Source organism: Fukomys damarensis, unplaced genomic scaffold, assembly GCF_012274545.1.
Source record: "Fukomys damarensis isolate Sample0158 unplaced genomic scaffold, DMR_v1.0_HiC HiC_scaffold_17, whole genome shotgun sequence".
Taxonomy (NCBI): Eukaryota; Metazoa; Chordata; class Mammalia; order Rodentia; family Bathyergidae; genus Fukomys; species Fukomys damarensis.
In genome coordinates, this window is record NW_022900929.1 from 6,596,784 (window position 1) to 6,602,661 (window position 5,878).

At 50.3% G+C, this 5,878-nt stretch overlaps 1 long non-coding RNA gene across 1 annotated transcript; it reads right to left on the reverse strand.

The window, feature by feature from the left end:
- Positions 1-447: 447 nt before the first annotated feature.
- Positions 448-5,354, reverse strand: LOC104867456. Its single transcript, XR_781763.2, has 4 exons — positions 5,297-5,354; positions 4,420-4,491; positions 844-952; positions 448-501 (listed from the first exon to the last, which is right to left on the reverse strand). It is a non-coding gene; the product is annotated as an uncharacterized LOC104867456 (long non-coding RNA).
- Between the last annotated feature and the right edge of the window lie 524 nt (positions 5,355-5,878).

The following is a 5,878-nucleotide window of genomic DNA, read 5'->3' on the forward strand; positions in this document are numbered from 1 at the left end:
TTTTCATCCTGTTTCTCATTGTCAATTATCTCATTAGGATGCATTTCAAATTTCGGTACTGTGGTGAACCCTATTTAGCCTTCCCGACTTATATGTACTTTTCAGTAAAGGCAGCAGTTTCGACCCTGTCCTGCTCAGGGTAGGGAGGCTTTGCCATACGAAGTTGCCATAGTGCTTCACTGCAGATGTCTGAGTGGCACTTGCTGGTGCCAGTCCACCAAATCTGGAGTTGTTAGATTTAGATTCAGCCAGGCCTATTCCCACAGGGAGTCACCTCGAGCAGGTAACTTTGCCGCATTTGTGCCTGACTGTTTTACCAGTGACATGCATTGTGACCCGTTGGACAGAGCCACATGTCCTGTTAGTCTTCTAATAATCTTCTCCACCGCGGGCCCTGTGTGCCCCGCAGAGCTGTGCATTTACTGAGTGACTGGAAAGCGAATCTCACTCTGGTCCTGAGTTGACTTTGCCCAGATGAGTATGGATTTCCTTTATTTGTCCCTAGTGATATAAAAATGCAAAAATGCCTTGTTACACAGGGCAGTATAGCAGTCAGGGCTTAGACTGTGACATGAGCTAAATTGTGTTGACAGAGGTTGTTTGCTGTCTGTGTAAACATTTCCCTTTTTTATGCTGTCCTTTCCCATGTCCCTACTGAAGGCCAGCACAGGAGGGGCTCTGCTAACATCCACCTTGATGAGGTTTCCCAACCCACTTAAGAGAGTGACCTGGCAGAGGGGCCCCCACGTGCCTGACCTATCAGCCCTGGTATCTCGGTTCGCACCCATTTTGACAGGGCTGTCCACATAACTTAGGTATCTGGGCTGGGGGAGCTTTGCTCACTTCTATGTTGTAGTGAGTCCAGTCCATGTGATGATGGTCAGGGCCTCCGCTCACATCCATGTTGTAGAAGGCTGCAGACACGACTGCTCTGAGGATAGGGTGGAGTGTACTGAAATCACAGATGGGGTTCCACACACGGGATGGTTAAACTCAGTGAGTGGAGATCTCTGCTCCTCTCTGCAGTGTAGAACACTCCACACACGCCTGTGATGTCAGGATGTAGGGGGCTCTAGTCATACCATGTTTTAGAGCCACTCACACACCCCTGAGATGGCCCGGATATAGGAGCTCTGAACACATCCATATACATCAACATGTGCATTGTCCCTCACGCACACCTGAGATGGTCAGGACCTAGTGTAGCACGACTGTGCTCATATCCACATTGTAGAAGCCTTCGCACACACTTAAAGGCTCAGAAGGTGAGGATGGGGCATTCTGAGTGTAGTGACTTTCTCAAGGGTTCCACACACTTGAGCCAGCCAAGGCGTGAGGCCTCTGCCCATATCCACATTTTAGCAGGCACCACACACACTGATGGTCAGGACTGGCCACTGTAGACATCGTCACTGTAGTGGGCTTCTCACACACCTGAGATAGTGGGGGCATGGCGTGGGGCCTCGGCTCCCATCCCCGATGTATGAGTGAGACACATAACTGACGTGGTCAAACATCGGGGACCGGAGCTGCTCCTACTTGAGTTGGAAGGAACTCCATGTGGGGTGGATTCAATGGCTGGGATGTGACCAACAGGAACAGGATGTGGTGGTTCGGTGCCTCTACTCACATCCTCCTAGTGGAGGGCTCACACGTTAGATAGGGGCCTGGCACTCCAAGGCTCTGCTGGCCTCTGCATTGGACAGTGCTATACACACACACACACACACACACACACACACACACACACAGCTCAGTTAAAGAATGGGTTGGTTCTTTCCCATTTACACTGTAGAGAGCTTCACATATATCCTGAGATGGTCTGAACATGGCAGGCTCTCTGCATGTCCAGGTCAGGGAGGGCTCCCACATATTATGTATATTCAGCATGTGTGGGAGCCTTGGGCAGCATGGGAAAGGCTAAGACCACTTGGATGCTTGGATGGGGCACGGTGGTGTCTGCTCACATCTCACTGTACAGCTCTCCGCCTGAGAGGGTCAGGACATTGGTAGACTCTCCTCACCTTCTTGTTGTATAAGGACCCCCATCCCATGAAGATGGTCACGACATTAAGGGATCTTCCATATCCATGCTGTGGAGGTCTCTGCTCCTTTCTGAAATGGGCAGGATACTCGGGGCTCTACTCCATCCATGTAACAGTGTGTGTGAACTGCTGGATGTGCTCTGCTCACAACCTCATTGCAGAGGGCTCCATGTGCCCCATGTGGTCAAAACAGTGGGGCAATGCTCAGCTCCTTGTTTAAATAGGGCTTGACTACCTGCGGAGGTGGTCAGGAAATAGACAGCTCTGATAACTTCCTCCTTGGAACAGAGACCTGCAGAGAACCGAGTTGGTCTTGTTACCTAGTTCTCCTCACATCAAAGTCGTGCAGGGCTCCACACATGCCTGTGAGTAGGGACATGGAGAGTCTTGCGTCACATTCTCATTGTATAGGGCTCCACTAATGCCTGAGGTCTTCAGCACATGGCCGAGTGTCCCTGCCTATATCACTCATTCATGAGGTAGTCAGACACGGGGTTTAGGTTCATAAAATTGTAGTGTTTCCAGCGAGATGAACAGACAGCTGGTTTAATGATTACACTGTCCAAGTCCCTACACATGTGATGAAGACATGGGGCGTGTACAGGTCAAGTTAACATTGTACAAGATTCCTTACATGACTGGTTGTGATGACAGGTCAGGTAACGGGGCTAGGTCCACTCACAGTTATATATGGAGGGCTCATACAGATCCTGTTATCAAGGAAATAGGAAACTCAGTGATAAACACATTCTACGGGCGTCACTATGCTGTGAGAAGTGGGTAGATGGGGAGCTTGTTCATGCCCATTTTGAAGAGAACTCAACTTATGCCCGAGAATTTCTGTATATGAGGATATCAACTCCCATGATCATGGGCAGGACGCACAGGTCTGAGATGGTGGAGATCTGGCCTTGTGGCCATTGTGAAGGTCTGGTCTGTAGGAGAGAGTGGGGCTTCACTCTCGGCCACGTTGTACTAGGCACCACTTGGACCTCAGATGGTTTGTAGAAGGACTACACATGTTTTGATTGGCAGGACATGGAGGGCTGCTCTTTAGATCGTGTTACTCAGATCTACACAAATGCCTGAGTGTGTCAGGACATGTGGGTGGTGTCTCTGCTCACCTGTACGTTGAGCATCCTCCCATGTCCCTCAGTAGTCAGGTCCAGATGTGTATGGGCGCTTCATTCCACATTCACATAGTAGATTCCTCCACAGACACCTGTCATGGTCTGCAGGTTGGGAGCTTTGGCTGTATTCAGGTTGAAGACAGCTCCACACAGAGGCATGAGCTAGTGTGGACGTGGGGCGGGGCGGTTCCCCAAGTAACATTATAGGGGGTGGGCAAACACCTAAAGTTTTGAAGATGTGGTGGGACATTTCTCACTGCGTTTTATAGAGGTATGTACAGGACTTGTAGAGTTTCAGGATGTGGTGCTTTTGCTTCTGTTAGGGCAGGACACAGCTTTGAAATCACAGAAGTTGGCAAGTATATTCACATCCTTGTTGTATGAAGCTCTGTATTTTAAAATAGGATCACCAGTTTTTTTGTTTCTTTTTTGAGACGGTCTCACTATGTAGTTGAGACCGATCTGGAACTCACTATGTAGGCCAGGCTGGTCTTGAATTCACAGCGATCCTCCTGCCTCATCCTCCGTGTGCTGGGATTATGTGCATGTGCCACCATGCGCAGCCCCACCTTTTGAAAATCTACACCTGTCTGAGGTTTTCTGCATACTAGAAGGCACTTCCCACATAGAGTATTGTACAGGGCTCCACACCTGCCTGAGTTGTTTGGCCTTTTTGGGGGGCACTATACCATTCCCTTGTAGAGGGTTCCACACATGCCTGAGGCACTGAGGAAATGGGCTGCTCTGTTCATGTTCCATGTGAAGAGGGCTCCACATGCATGAGATGAGCACAACAACTGGATGGTCTGTTCACATCCAAATCTACCTGAGAGGGTCAGGGAATGGTGGGCCTCTTCTCACACCTACCCTGTAGAGGGCTCCGTGCATGATGCAGGTGTCCAGGGCATGTTGGGTGTGCTGACCTTGTAGCAGGACCACACATACCCATGACTGTCAGTGTGTGGAAGGGCTGTGCTCACGTTCATGTTGTCAGGGCACCAGCAATGGCTGAAGTTGCCAGGACACGGGGTAGGCTCTGCTCACCATCACAGTGTGCAGGGTACCACGTATGCCTGAGCTGGTCAGGACAGCAATACTCCTTGGTCACATCCACATGATAAGAGGTGCTTGCACATGTACAATGCTTAGAACAAGGGTAGGGTTCTGGTCTCTTACATCATGTAGGGTTCTGTATATGCCTGATATAGTCAGGACATGGGTGGGGTATGGGAGGTTCTACTTACAGTCACGTTGTACAGGGCTCTGTGCATGGTCTTGTTGGTCACGACCTGGGGAGCTCTAGGTACATCCACATTCTACAAGGATAAATACAGGTAGTTCTGAGGACATCACGACATAGACTTGGGTTTCTGTTCACATGCACTTTTTATAGGGCCCCACCCTCCAGACAGGATGATGACTCGGGGAATGTCTCCATGTTCTCTTTTTAGAGGCCCACATACAGGTGATGTGGTTGGGACCTTTGGCCGCTGATTCACACCAGCATTATAAATGGTTCCCCACATGTACACCATGCACAGGGATGACAGGTCAGGGGGATACAGCCAGCCTGCTCACTTTTAAATTAGAGAGGACCCCATACACAGCTAGTTAGTGACGTCATGCGGATCTCAGGTGAAACGCACACTGTACAAGCAGCATTAAGAAATGAAAAGTAAATACATGGTGAGTTGTGTTCACGTCCGTGTTTTCCAGGAATCTGCTCATGCCTGAGGTTTTCTGTATATGAGGCTATCACCTCACATGCACATTGGACAGGATTCCACACAACTGAAATGTTGGAGATGTGGTGGGATCCTGCCATTCGGCAGTTACAGGGGCCTTGTATATAAGTCCCTGCAGCGATGAGGACAGGGTGGGCTCCACTCTCATTCATATCGTGCCCAGCGCAACATGGGCCCCGGATGGTCAGTACAAGGGCAGCAGGGACATATGCATGACCTTGTTGTTCAGGGCTCCAAACATGCCAGACTGCATCCTGGTGTGTGGAGGACCCTACTTACACGTACATCATGAAGAGCACCACTCCCCCAACCCACTCAATCAGGATGTGGAGTGAGATTCCTGTCACATCTACATTTTCCAGGTTTCCTCACTCACCTGAGCAGGTCAGATCCGGGGCTTTCCACTCACAGCCTGGGTGTACAGCGCTCGAAACTTGCCCGAGTTCCTGAGAACACGTGAGCACTGCTGCCATGGATATTCCTGATCTGGTCAGGACATGGGTTGGTGCTGCTCATGATATCATTTCAGAGGTTTCTCTAGGTGGCTTCAGTTCGTCGTGACGTGGAGGCCCTGGGCCACATCCTCCCTGTGACCCTTGGCTACACACATCTCCGAAGGTCAGGAGAAAGAGGTTCTCCTGACATCCATGTTGAAGACGATTCAGCACAGAATTCAGGACTACAGGAGATGGAGTCTCTGATCACATCCTCCCATGGGGCCCTGCGTGTGTCTGAGTTTATCCGGAAGCAGGAGGGCACTGCTTATCTCTCAGTTAGTGCAGAGTCTATCCCTGCCTGAGATGGTGTGTGTGTGTCTGGGGGGTAGGGGACAGGTGCACATACTCACCTACACATGTGTGCATGGATCGGTTCACACCCATGTTGCACAGGGTTCACACACTTCTGAGATGGTCAGAAGTAGGTGGAGCTCCTGTCCTGTCTACCAGGCAGATGGCTC